Consider the following 14,525-nt stretch of genomic DNA (forward strand, 5'->3'; position numbering starts at 1 on the left):
GTCTGATTGGGGTGCCTGAAAGTGAGGGGGAAAATGGAACCAAGTTGGAAAACACTCTTCAGGATATCATCCAGGAGAACTTCCCCAACCTAGTAGGGCAGGCCAACATTCAAATCCAGGAAATACAGAGAACGCCACAAAGATACTCCTCGAGAAGAGCAACTCCAAGACACATAATTGCCAGATTCACCAAAGTTGAAATGAAGGAAAAAATCTTAAGGGCAGCCAGAGAGAAAGGTCGGGTTACCCACAAAGGGAAGCCCATCAGACTAACAGCAGATCTCTTGGCAGAAACTCTACAAGCCAGAAGAGAGTGGGGGCCAATATTCAACATTCTTAAAGAAAAGAATTTTAAACCCAGAATTTCATATCCAGCCAAACTAAGTTTCATACGTGAAGGAGAAATAAAATCCTTTACAGATAAGCAAATGCTTAGAGATTTTGTCACCACTAGGCCTGCCCTACAAGAGACCCTGAAGGAAGCACTAAACATGGAAAGGAACAACCGGTACCAGCCATTGCAAAAACATGCCAAAATGTAAAGACCATCCAGGCTAGGAAGAAACTGCATCAACTAACGAGCAAAATAACCAGTTAATATCATAATGGCAGGATCAAGTTCACACATAACAATCTTAACCTTAAATGTAAATGGACTAAATGCTCCAATTAAAAGACACAGACTGGCAAACTGGATAAAGAGTCAAGACCCATCAGTCTGCTGTATTCAGGAGACCCATCTCACACGCAGAGACATACATAGGCTCAAAATAAAGGGATGAAGGAAGATTTACCAAGCAAATGGAGAACAAAAAAAAAGCGGGGGTTGCAATACTAGTCTCTGATAAAACAGACTTTAAACCATCAAAGATCAAAAGAGACAAGGCCATTACATAATGGTAAAGGGATCAATTCAACAGGAAGAGCTAACTATCCTAAATATATATGCACCCAATACAGGAGCACCCAGATTCATCAAGCAAGTCCTTAGAGACTTACAAAGAGACTTAGACTCCCATACAATAATAATGGGAGACTTCAACACTCCACTGTCAACATTAGACAGATCAACGAGACAGAAAGTTAACAAGGATATCCAGGAATTGAACTCGTCTCAGCAGCAAGCAGACCTAATAGACATCTATAGAACTCTCCACCCCAAATCAACAGAATATACATTCTTCTGAGCACCACATCGCACTTACTCCAAAATTGACCACGTAATTGGAAGTAAAGCACTCCTCAGCAAATGTACAAGAACAGAAATTATAACAAACTGTCTCACAGACCACAGTGCAATCAAACTAGAACTCAGGACTAAGAAACTCAATCAAAACCGCTCAACTACATGGAAACTGAACAACCTGCTCCTGAATGACTACTGGGTACATAACAAAATGAAGGCAGAAATAAAGATGTTCTTTGAAACCAATGAGAACAAAGATACAACATACCAGAATCTCTGGGACATATTTAAAGCAGTGTGTAGAGGGAAATTTATAGCACTAAATGCCCACAAGAGAAAGCAGGAAAGATCTAAAATTGACACTCTAACATCGCAATTAAAAGAACTAGAGAAGCAAGAGCAAACACATTCGAAAGCTAGCAGAAGGCAAGAAATAACTAAGATCAGAGCAGAACTGAAGGAGATAGAGACACAAAAAACCCTCCAAAAAATCAATGAATCCAGGAGTTGGTTTTTTGAAAAGATCAACAAAATTGATAGACCACTAGCAAGACTAATAAAGAAGAAAAGAGAGAAGAATCAAATCGACGCAATTAAAAATGATAAAGGGGATATCACCACCGACCCCACAGAAATACAAACTACCATCAGAGAATACTATAAACACCTCTACGCAAATAAACTGGAAAATCTAGAAGAAATGGATAGTTTCCTGGACACTTACACTCTTCCAAGACTAAACCAGGAAGAAGTTGAATCCCTGAATAGACCAATAGCAGGCTCTGAAATTGAGGCAATAATTAATAGCCTACCAACCAAAAAAAGTCCAGGACCAGATGGATTCACAGCTGAATTCTACCAGAGGTACAAGGAGGAGTTAGTACCATTCCTTCTGAAACTATTCCAATCAATAGAAAAAGAGGGAATCCTCCCTAACTCATTTTATGAGGCCAATATCATCCTGATACCAAAGCCTGGCAGAGACAAAACAAAAAAAGAGAATTTTAGACCAATATCCCTGATGAACATCGATGCAAAAATCCTCAATAAAATACTGGCAAACCGGATTCAGCAACACATCAAAAAGCTTATCCACCATGATCAAGTGGGCTTCATCCCTGGGATGCAAGGCTGGTTCAACATTCGCAAATCAATAAACATAATCCAGCATCTAAACAGAACCAAAGACAAGAACCACATGATTATCTCAATAGATGCAGAAAAGGCTTTTGACAACATTCAACAGCCCTTCATGCTAAAAACGCTCAATAAATTCGGTATTGATGGAACGTACCTCAAAATAATAAGAGCTATTTATGACAAACCCACAGCCAATATCATACTGAATGGGCAAAAACTGGAAAAATTCCCTTTGAAAACTGGCACAAGACAGGGATGCCCTCTCTCACCACTCCTATCCAACATAGTGTTGGAAGTTCTGGCTAGGGCAATTAGGCAAGAGAAAGAAATCAAGGGTATTCAGTTAGGAAAAGAAGAAGTCAAATTGTCCCTGTTTGCAGATGACATGATTGTATATTTAGAAAACCCCATTGTCTCAGCCCAAAATCTCCTTAAGCTGATAAGCAACTTCAGCAAAGTCTCAGGATACAAAATTAATGTGCAAAAATCACAAGCATTCTTATACACCAGTAACAGACAAACAGAGAGCCAAATCAGGAATGAACTTCCATTCACAATTGCTTCAAAGACAATAAAATACCTAGGAATCCAACTTACAAGGGATGTAAAGGACCTCTTCAAGGAGAACTACAAACCACTGCTCAATGAAATAAAAGAGGACACAAACAAATGGAAGAACATACCATGCTCATGGATAGGAAGAATATCGTGAAAATGGCCATACTGCCCAAGGTAATTTATAGATTCAATGCCATCCCCATCAAGCTACCAATGAGTTTCTTCACAGAATTGGAAAAAACCGCTGTAAAGTTCATATGGAACCAAAAAAGAGCCTGCATCTCCAAGACAATCCTAAGTCAAAAGAACAAAGCTGGAGGCATCACGCTACCTGACTTCAAACTATACTACAAGGCTACAGTAACCAAAACAGCATGGTACTGGTACCAAAACAGAGATATAGACCAATGGAACAGAACAGAGTCCTCAGAAATAATACCACACATCTACAGCCATCTGATCTTTGACAAACCTGAGAGAAACAAGAAATGGGGAAAGGATTCCCTATTTAATAAATGGTGCTGGGAAAATTGGCTAGCCATAAGTAGAAAGCTGAAACTGGATCCTTTCCTTACTCCTTATACGAAAATTAATTCAAGATGGATTAGAGACTTAAATGTTAGACCTAATACCATAAAAATCCTAGAGGAAAACCTAGGTAGTACCATTCAGGACATAGGCATGGGCAAAGACTTCATGTCTAAAACACCAAAAGCAACGGCAGCAAAAGCCAAAATTGACAAATGGGATCTCATTAAACTAAAGAGCTTCTGCACAGCAAAAGAAACTACCATCAGAGTGAACAGGCAACCTACAGAATGGGAGAAAATTTTTGCAATCTACTCATCTGACAAAGGGCTAATATCCAGAACCTACAAAGAACTCTAACAAATTTACAAAAAAAAAAAAAAAACAACCCCACCAAAAAGTGGGCAAAGGATATGAACAGACATTTCTCAAAAGAAGACATTCATACAGCCAACAGACACATGAAAAAATGCTCATCATCACTGGCCATCAGAGAAATGCAAATCAAAACCACAATGAGATACCATCTCACACCAGTTAGAATGGCAATCATTAAAAAGTCAGGAAACAACAGGTGCTGGAGAGGATGTGGAGAAATAGGAACGCTTTTACACTGTTGGTGGGATTGTAAACTAGTTCAACCATTATGGAAGACAGTATGGCGATTCCTCAAGGATCTAGAACTAGATGTACCATATGACCCAGCCATCCCATTACTGGGTATATACCCAAAGGATTATAAATCATGCTGCTATAAAGACACATGCACACGTATGTTTATTGCGGCACTATTCACAATAGCAAAGACTTGGAATCAACCCAAATGTCCATCAGTGACAGATTGGATTAAGAAAATGTGGCACATATACACCATGGAATACTATGCAGCCATAAAAAAGGATGAGTTTGTGTCCTTTGTAGGGACATGGATGCAGCTGGAAACCATCATTCTTAGCAAACTATCACAAGAACACAAAACCAAACACCGCATGTTCTCACTCATAGGTGGGAACTGAACAATGAGATCACTTGGACTCGGGAAGGGGAACATCACACACCAGGGCCTATCATGGGGAGGGGGGAGGAGGGGAGGGATTGCATTGGGAGTTATACCTGATGTAAATGACGAGTTGATGGGTGCAGCACACCAACATGGCACAAGTATACATATGTAACAAACCTGCACGTTATGCACATGTACCCTACAACTTAAAGTCTAATAATAATAAATAAATTTAAAAAAAAAAAGAAAAAAAAAAAGAAAAAAATAAATATTTTCCTTGAAAATGCTCCATTAAAGGGAACAACCTAAGCATCTGCTTTTACCCTCCGGCAGGAAATGTATTCCTGTGTAATCAAATACCCAAAGTTGATGAGAGAGGGCTCTATTTCACAAGGAAATATCAGCTGATAACTGTAGAACGAGTGACAGACTTATAAAAAGCATTTTGCAAACTCTAATGTAAGTGAGCCAAGCATGAATTTTCTATTGCTGTTAAGGCTATAAGGCAAATGGAAATACAGCTGTCCTCCAGTATGTCTGGAGGACTTGTCCTAGGACCGCCTTTGGATACCAAAATCCATAGACACTCAAGTGTCTGATATAAAATGGTGCACTCTTTGCATATAACCAATGTATATCCTGCTGCATGGTTAAAATCATCTCTATGTTACTTATAATACCTAATGCAATGTGAATGTTATATAAATAGTGGTTATACATTATTGGTTAGGGAATAACTACAAGAAAAATGTCTGTACCTCTTCAACACAATTTTTTTTTTCTGATATTTTATATCCATGGTTGCTTGAATACACAGGTTCAGAACCCATGGATATGGAAGGCCGACCATATGAGCATATAATGACTAAAACACAAGTGAGACCTCGTTACTCCTCTGATCAGAACTCACAATTGGCCTCTATTTCACTCCCAGTAAGACCCCAAGTCCTTAAAGGCCCACCAAAGTCTTACACAATCTTGCTCCATTACTTCTCTGACCTCGACCTTGCTGTGTCACCCTCACTCATGTTTTTCCAGCTATGTTGACCTCCCGACTATTCTTTGGATGCATGGGTCACATACCCTCCTGAGGGTCTTTTACTTACTGTCCCTGCTGTCTGGATTGTTCTTCCCCGAGATACCTGTGTGGCTTTTTCCTGATACAAATCCTTGTCAAGGGTCAACTTCTGGACACCCTATGTACAAGCACACATCACCTCATTGCTACCTTCTGGCACTCCCAGCTTTTCTTACCCCCCTCTCTTCTTTTTCCTAAGAGGCCCTTGTCAACTGCTAACCTATGATATTGTTTACTTATGCTGGGAGGCAGAGATTTCTCTCTTTGGTTCACTGAAAAATCCCAGGCATCTAGAGTAACATGTGGAACATGGTAATTGCTCAAATATTTGTTTAACGTATGGCATAAAAGGCATATGGACAAAGGAGCCTGTCATAAATCTCACTTGGTCTGTGGATCCTGCCCTGCCTCCGCATACAGTTGTTACATAGGTCAAAAGTGTAGACTGGCCTCTGTACAAGAAGGGGTAATCCTGGCCCATGGACATTCACTACCATAAATATGTGAGAAGTGGTGCCTAATTAGAGGATAAAAGAAGTGTACAATGCTGAGAAATTAATGAGCTTGGGGAAAAGAGTATCAGCACCTCTGACAAAGAAATCTCTTTTAAAAAAAAATCCTGAAAATGCAGCAGAGACCAAGAGAGAAGGCAGCACCAATTTTCAGACCTGAGGCTTCTCTGTTTCAAAGACCCAGAAGTTTTGCTTCTCATAAACTTTATTAAGCAGCTAACACAAGTCTCTCCATATCTAGGCAGCTTCTCTCAAACTTCCTCATTTTGTGAGCTATTCTGGAAGCCACCCAGGGTCTGCCCACTGGTGAAAGAATGTTTCATCTGGGCAGGGAGTAAGACAATCTGCTTCTTGATCTGGAAGGACCGTTCTTCTCTCTGGAATCAGGAAGCAGAGGGGAGGAGGCAGACACAAGCAGCGAAACATTCATGTAGACTGGGAAGCAATTCTATGTTCCCTTCTGCAATTGGCTTTGTCTTCCTTTGTTCCTAGGATTCTGATTTTTATGTTTTCCATTCCACTGGTTTAAGAACCACATGACTTACAATTCATGAGGCCACAAAATGGGTAACAAGGGTCTCCAAATCTATGAACACTAGGACCCCGTCTCTAGACTGAATATCAGATTTTACAATTTATACACCTATTTTTGAGATATAGGTGTTACTGGGAATATTGAAGAATCCATTAAAAGTGTTGCTGAATTTACATTGTTTCGTCATAACATTCAACACAGTAACCTTTTGTCACAATGGTTTAAATAAATTTGCATTGTTAATGTCACAATATTAGATGAAATCTACTGTGGGAAAAGACAGGGTGGGGATAAGCCACCTAAACCAATCCTGTCATTTATGTGCTTAATATGATGGAGAAGTAGATACATGGCGAGACCATAAGGTTTCAAGACCTGGCTTGGTAGGGTCCAGGTCTTTGGACACTGGTCCCAATGCCCTCTCAACAACCACACGAACCTGCCAGCCAACTGCAGCCTTCCAACCTTCCTCACTGAATAGATGTTCCCCTTCCCCTTTGACATCTGAGGGTTTAGCCTCTACCAGGGCAGTCTGAATCAGGTGGCTAGAGTGCTCAGCTGATGGGAGGGTCTTTACTATTCAAGGTAAGATCTGCTTCTTGCAAGAGAACCAGTTGTTGTCCATCCACGGGCAGTGGAACATGTGTGGTAATTAAAAGGAGTTGCTCAAAACCCAACACTTCCTGCCCCCGCCCGCCCCCGTGCCCCGCCACAGAAGTGATCAGCATAAATTCATTCAACAAACCTTTGAGCACCTAGTACATGCTGTGCACTGAAGACACATCAGTGAGCAGAAAGAATCTATCCCATGGACCTTACATAGAAGTAGTGGGAGACAGTACATAAAGGCATGTGAGGATGGAAAATGCAGAGCAGGGAATGGAGAGACATGGGGAGGGAAACTGGGAAGTGTCTCGTATTCTTTTAACAACTGGAACCAAAATCCTGAATAGGCCTGCAGGAATTTTCAGGACGTGGCCGGGGCTGCCTTTCCTGGTAGCCTCATCTTATGCTGAACATCTTCTCATATCTACAAGCAGCCAGGGAGGCTTCGCTGCAGAGCCTGACGTCTCCTGTCATACCTCCTGCCCCCAGGCCTTGGCATAAACTGTTCCTTCTGCCTAGAATCTTGCTCCCTCTCCTCCTCCCTTCCCTAGTAAATTCTTCAGAAGATGCATTTGCCATTTTGCTAGGGAAGCCTTCCCTGACTCCCTCCTGGCAACGTGGTGCTTTTCCTTCAGAGTGTTTGCCTCATCCTTAATTTGCATTCTTCTTTGATTAATATCTGTTTCTTCCACTAAAATGTAAACTCCATGAAGGCAGAGACCACGTATTATTGGGCCCATCCTAGTAAGTAATCTAATAGGAGTTTCATAGACATGTAGAATGAATAAAGAAATTATCTAAAGATGTTCTTTATGGACTAAGTGCTCCTTATGACCCTGCTGAGTTTTTTTTTTGTTTGTTTGTTTTTAAATTGAAGCGAAAGTCACATAACCTAAAAGCGAAAGTCACATGACTAAAATTAACCATTTTAGTATGTACAAATGGTGGCATTTAGTACATTTGCAATGTTGTGAACCATCACCTTGATCTAGTTTTAGCATTTTTATCCCAAAGAAAGAAACCCTCCCCATTAAGCAGTCAATCCCTATTCTCCTCTGCCCTAGCCCCTGGCAACCACTTAGCTGCTTTCTGTCTCTTTGGATTTGTCTATTCTGGATATGTTATAAGTGGTATTATATAACATGTGGCTTTTTGTATCTGGCTTCTTTCATTTGACAATGTTTCTGAAATTGCTTTTCTCTGTAGGATGCATCAGAACTTTATTGCTTTTTATGGCTGAACAACATTCCATTGTACTGATATGCCCTATTATGTTTATCCATTAATCATCTGATGGCCATTTGGGTTGTTTTCAATTTTTTTTTTCTCTTTTATATTTTAGAGCCAGGGTCTTTCTCTGTTGCCCAGGCTGTAGTGCAGTGGCACAATCACAGCTCACTGCAGCCTCGAACTCCTGGGTACAAGTGATCTTCCCCGCTTCCTGAGTAGCTGGAGCTACAGGCACACGCTGCCATGCCTGGCAATTTTTTTTTTTTTGGAGAGATAGGTCTCACTATGTTGACCAGGCTGAATTTGACTGTTTCCTTTACTTTTTAATGACTATGAGTGGTGCTGCTATGATCATTTGTGTACGTGTATGTGTGTGTGTGTGTGTGTGTGTGTGTGTGTGTGTGTGTGTGTGTGTGTGTGTTTGAATAACTGTTTTTAATTCTTTTGCATGTATACTAAGGAGTGGAACTGTGGAATTGTACTGTGATTCTCTGTTTAACTTTTTGGGGCCTTTTGTGTAACAGCTACCTATGTTTGTGGAGTTGCTGAGGTTTGCTTCTTTGCCAACATTCTATGTTGCCAGACTGCCAGGTCTCCACGACTTGTTCTCATGCTACTTTGCCAGGTGGCAGAGTAAGTTTAAGCATGCTCTGGAAGAACATCGTGGGTCCCTTGCCTCAGAATCCCATCAGGATTTGTCCTTACCCCCAGTGATTTTTCTCTCTTACCTCCCTCCTCCTCCTCTCTGACCTCTTCCTTCTAATGCATGACCTGCTTTTTATCTAAAAATCAGTAAGCTCCATGGAGGAAACAGGTTTTATTTTTTATTTATTTTCTTGAGACAGAGTCTCACTGTCGCCCAGGCTGGAGTGCAGTGGCGTAGTCTCAACTCAGTGCAACCTCCACCTCCCAGGTTCAAGGGATTCTCGTGCTGGGACTACAGGCACAGGCCACCATGCTAGGGTAATTTTTGTATTTTAAGTGGAGATGAGGTTTCACCATGTTGGCCAGGCTAATCTTGAACTCCTGGCCTCAAGTGATCCACCCACCTCAGCCTCCCAAAATGCTGGGATTACAAGTGTAAGCCACCGTGCCCAGCCAGAAACAGGTTTTAAATGACCCCTTGCAGCAAAAAGTTGCAAGAAAAGTTTTGATAGAAAAAGACATTTTCCCTGGCTCTATTCATTTACTTAGGTGAGCTATTCTTGAAGTTTTGTAAATGGAGAAATTATTTAATCTGAGTCAATGCTCCTATCTATGTGAGTGTAGGAATACTACATGTTTTGTAGAGGTGAATGAGAAATATGGGTAAGAGGTCTAGAATTATGCTTGGCAGATAGCACTCCTCTTCAATATAAAGTGGTCGTTTGTTATTTTTCTGCAAACCAAGATGCTATAGCAGAGAAACAATATTACATTCATAATTATTTGCTTCAATCAGTAAATTAATGATTTTTTTCTTTTATATGTTATTTAGTGAGAAGTTGCAATATTCAACAGATTAGATGGTGATTAAACCTTCCTATGGCTTTTCATCGCATTTAGACTAAAACCCAAACTCCAAGCTCCTTCCAAGGCCTCCCAGAATTCACGTGATCTGGCTCCTGTCTCTCCCTTCAACTATATTCTTAGGCCTCTCCCAATGTCGCATGCTCCAGCCATGCTGACTTGCTGTTCTGGTGACCTCAATTTCATGCCACTAAGGTCCTTAGCATTAGCTGATGAATGGCCTTGAACATTATTCTCCAAACTTCCCCAGGCTTCTGTTTTCAACTTAATGAATTGCCTCCATTCAGACAGACTATTCCTTATGCTTTACATTTAAAACAAAAAGATCATTTTTTTTTTGGTCACTGCATGATTTTTGTTTTCCTTTAAAAAGTAATTATTTGTTTACTTGACTGTGGTACGTTCCCACTTTCTAAACTGTGAACCCCATTAAGCACAAAAACCTTGTATTGCTTTTCCCTACAAACAAAGAATATTCTACAAACCTCCCCTTTGTCAAATGAATAAAGTAATGATTTATCTTCCATCCCTTGTGTCCAAATTGTCTCTAGTTACTCTATCTCCAATTCCACAGGCAAGTAAAAAACGATAATAAGAGACAATACAGGTTTGGCTGGCAAGATGGATGAATAGGAACAGCTCCAGTGTGCAGTTCCCACAGAGATCAACGCAGAAGGCTGGTGATTTCTGCATTTCCAACTGAGGTATCTGGCTAATCTCACTGGGACTGGTTAGACAGTGGGTGCAGCCCACGGAGGGTGAGCCAAAGCAGGGTGGCGTGTCACATAACCCGGGAAGCACAAGGAGTTGAGGAACTCCCTCCTAAGTCAAGGGAAGCCGTGAGGGACTGTGCCATGAAGAATGGTGCATTCCAGCCCAGATACTATGCTTTCCCCACAGTCTTTGCAACCCGCAGACCAGGAGATTCCCTCAGGTGCCTACACCACCAGGGCCCTGGGTTTCAAGCACAAAACTGGGCAGCCGTTTGGGCAAACACTGAACTAGCTGCAGTTTTTTTTTTTTCCATACGCAAATGGTGCCCGGAATGCCAGTGAGACAGAACCGTTTACTCCCCTGGAAAGGGGGCTGAAGCCAGGGAGCCAGTGGTGTCGCTCAGCGACTCCCACTCCCACAAGGCCAACAAGCTAAGATCCACTGGCTTGAAATTCTCACTGCCAGCACAGCAGTCTGAAGTCGACCTGGGGTGCTTGAGCTTGGTGGGTGGAGGGGTGTACACCATTACTGAGGCTTGAGTAGAGGTTTTCTCCTCCCAGTGTAAATAAAGCTACAGGGAAATTTGAACTGGGGAGAGCCCACTTCAGAGATGTATAGCCAGTGTAGCCAGACTGCGTCTCTAGATTCCTTCTCTCCAGACAGGGCTTCTCTGAAAGAAAGGTAGCAGCCCCAATCAAGGGCTTATAGATAAAACTCCTATCTCCCTGGGACAGAGCACCTGGGGGAAGGGGCACTTGTAGGTGCAGCTTCAGCAGACTTAACTGTTCCTGCCTGCAAGCTCTGAAGAGAGCAGCAGATCTCCCAGCACAGTGCTCAAGCTCTGCTGAGGGACAGACTGCTTCCTCAAGTGTGTCCCTGACCCCCGTGCCTCCTGACTGGAAAACACCTCCCAGCAGGGGTCAACAGACACCTCATGCAGGAGAGCTCTGGGTGGCATCTGGCAGGTACCCCTCTTGGATGAAGCCTCCAGAGAAAGGAATAGGCAGCAATCTTTGCTGTTCTGCAGCCTCCGCTGGTGATAACCAAAGCAAACAGTGTCTGGAGTGGACCTCCAGCAAACTCCAGCAGACCTGTAGCAGAAGGGGCTGACTGTTAGAAGGAAACCTAACAAACAGAAAGGAATAGCATCAACATCAATAAAAAGAACATCCACACAGAAACCCCATTTGAAGGTCACCAACATCAAAGACAAAAGGTAGATAAATCCATGAAGATGAAGAAAAACCATCACAAAAAGACTGAAAATTGCATAAACCAGAACACCTCTTCTCCTCCAAGAGATCACAACTCCTCACCAGCAAGGGAATAAAACTGGTTGGAGAATGAATTTGATGAACTGACAGAAGCAGGCTTCAGAAGGAGGGTAATAACAAACTCCTGTGAGCTAAAGCAGCATGTTCTAGTCCAATGCAAGGAAGCTAAGAAACTTGAAAAAAGGTTACATGAATTGCTAACTAGAATAACCAGTTTAGAGAAGAATATAAATAACCTGATGGAGCTGAAAAACACAGCACGAGAACTTCGTGAAGCATATACACATATCAATAGCTGAATCGATCAAGCGGAAGAAAGGATATCAGAGATTGAAGATCAACTTAATGAAATAAAGCATGAAGACAAGATTAGAGGAAAAAAAGAATGGAAAAGAACAAAGCCTCCAAGAAATATGGGACTATATGAAAAGACCAAACCTGTGTTTGGTGTACCTGAAAGTGATGGGGAGAATGGAAACACATTGGAAAACACTCTTCAGGATATTACCAGAAGAACATCCCTGACCTAGCAAGACAGGCCAACATTCAAATTCAGGGAATACTGAGAACACCACAAAGATACTCCTCAAGAAGAGCAACCCCAAGATGCATAATCGCCAGATTCACCAATGTTGAAATGAAGGAAAAAAATGTTAAGGGCAGCCAGAGAGAAAGGCCAGGTTACCCACAAAGGGAAGCCCATCAGACTAACAGTGGATCTCTCTGCAGAAAACCTATAAGCCAGAAGAGAGCGGGGGCCAATATTCAACATTCTTCAGGAAAAGAATTTTCAACTCAGAATTTCATATCCAGTCAAACTAAGCTTCACAAGTGAAGGAGAAATAAAATCCTTTACAAACAAGCAAATACTGAGAGATTTTGTCACTACCAGGACTGCCTTACAAGAGCTCCTGAAGGAGGCACTAAACACGGAAAGGAACAACCAGTATCCGTCACTACAAAAATATACCAAATTTTAAAGACCATCAAAACTATGAAGAAACTGCATCAACTCATGGATAAAATAACCAGTTAGCATCATAATGACAGGATCAAATTCACACATAACAATATTAATCTTAAATGTAAACAGGCTAAATGCCCCAATTAAAAGACAGAGACTGGCAAATTGGATAAAAAGTGAAGAACCATCAGTGTGCTGTATTCAGGAGACCCATCTCACCTGCGAAGATACACATAGACTCAAAATAAAGGGGTGGAGAAATATTCACCAAGCAAATGGAAAGCAAAAAAATGAGGGTTGCAATTCTAGTCTCTGATAAAACAGACTTTAAATCAACAAAGATCAAAAAAGACAAAGAAGGGCATTACATAATGGTAAAGGGACCAATGCAACAAGAGCTAACTATCCTAAATATATATGCACCCAATACAGGAGCACCAAGATTCATAAAGCAAGTTCTTAGAGATCTAAAAAGAGACTTAGACTCCCACACAATAATAGTGGGGGACTTTAACACCCCACTGTCAATATTAGACAGATCAATAAGACAGAAAATTAACACGGAAATCCAGGACTCGAACTCAGCTGTGCACCAAGTGGACCTAATAGACATCTACAGAACTCTGCACTCCAAATCAACAGAATATGCATTCTTCTCAGCACCACGTAGCACTTATTCTAAAACTGACCACATAATTGGAAGTAAAACACTCCTCAGCAAATGTAAAAGAACGGAAATCATAACAAAGTCTCTCAGACCACAGTGGAATCAAATTAGAACTCAGCATTAAGAAACTCCCTCAAAACCATACAACAAATGGAGCTGAACAACCTGCTCCTGAATGACTACTGGGTAAAGAATAAAATGAAGGCAGAAATAAAGAAGTTCTTTGAAACCAATGAGAACAAAGATGCAACATACCAGAATCTCTGGGACATAGCTAAAGCAGTGTTTAGAGGGACATTTGTAGCACTTATTGCCCACAGGAGAGAGGAAAGATCTAAAACCGACACCCTAACATCACAATGAAAAGAACTAGAGAAGCAAGAGCAAACAAATTCAAAAGCTAGCAGAAGACAAGAAATAACTAAGATCAGAGCAGAACTGAAGGAGATAGAAACACAAAAAAACCTTAAGAAAAAAAATCAGTGAATCCAGGAACTGGTTTTTTGAAAATAACAAAAAACAAAAAACAAAATAGACAGCTAGCCAGACTAATAAGAAAAGAGAGAAAAATCAAATAGACACAATAAAAAAAATGATAAAGGGTATATCACCACTGATCCCACAGAAATACAAACTACCATCAGAGAATACTATAAACGCTTCTACACAAATAAGCTGGAGAATCAAGAAGAAATTGATAAATTCCTGGACACATACACCCTTCTAAGACTAAACCAGGAAGAAGCTGAATCCCTGAATAGACCAATAACAAGTTCTGAAATTGAGGCAGTAATTACTAGCCTATCAACCACAAAAAGCACAGGACCAGATGGATTCACAGATGAATTCTACCAAAGGTATAAACAGGAGCTGGTACCATTTTTTTTTTCTGTAACTATCCAAACAATAGAAAAAGAGGAACTCCTACCTAACTCATTTTATGAGGTCAATATCAGCCTGATACCAAAACCTGGCAGTGACACAACAACAACAACAACAACAACAACAACAGATTTCAGGC

This window comes from Macaca fascicularis, chromosome 6, assembly GCF_037993035.2.
Source record: "Macaca fascicularis isolate 582-1 chromosome 6, T2T-MFA8v1.1".
Taxonomy (NCBI): domain Eukaryota; kingdom Metazoa; phylum Chordata; class Mammalia; order Primates; family Cercopithecidae; genus Macaca; species Macaca fascicularis.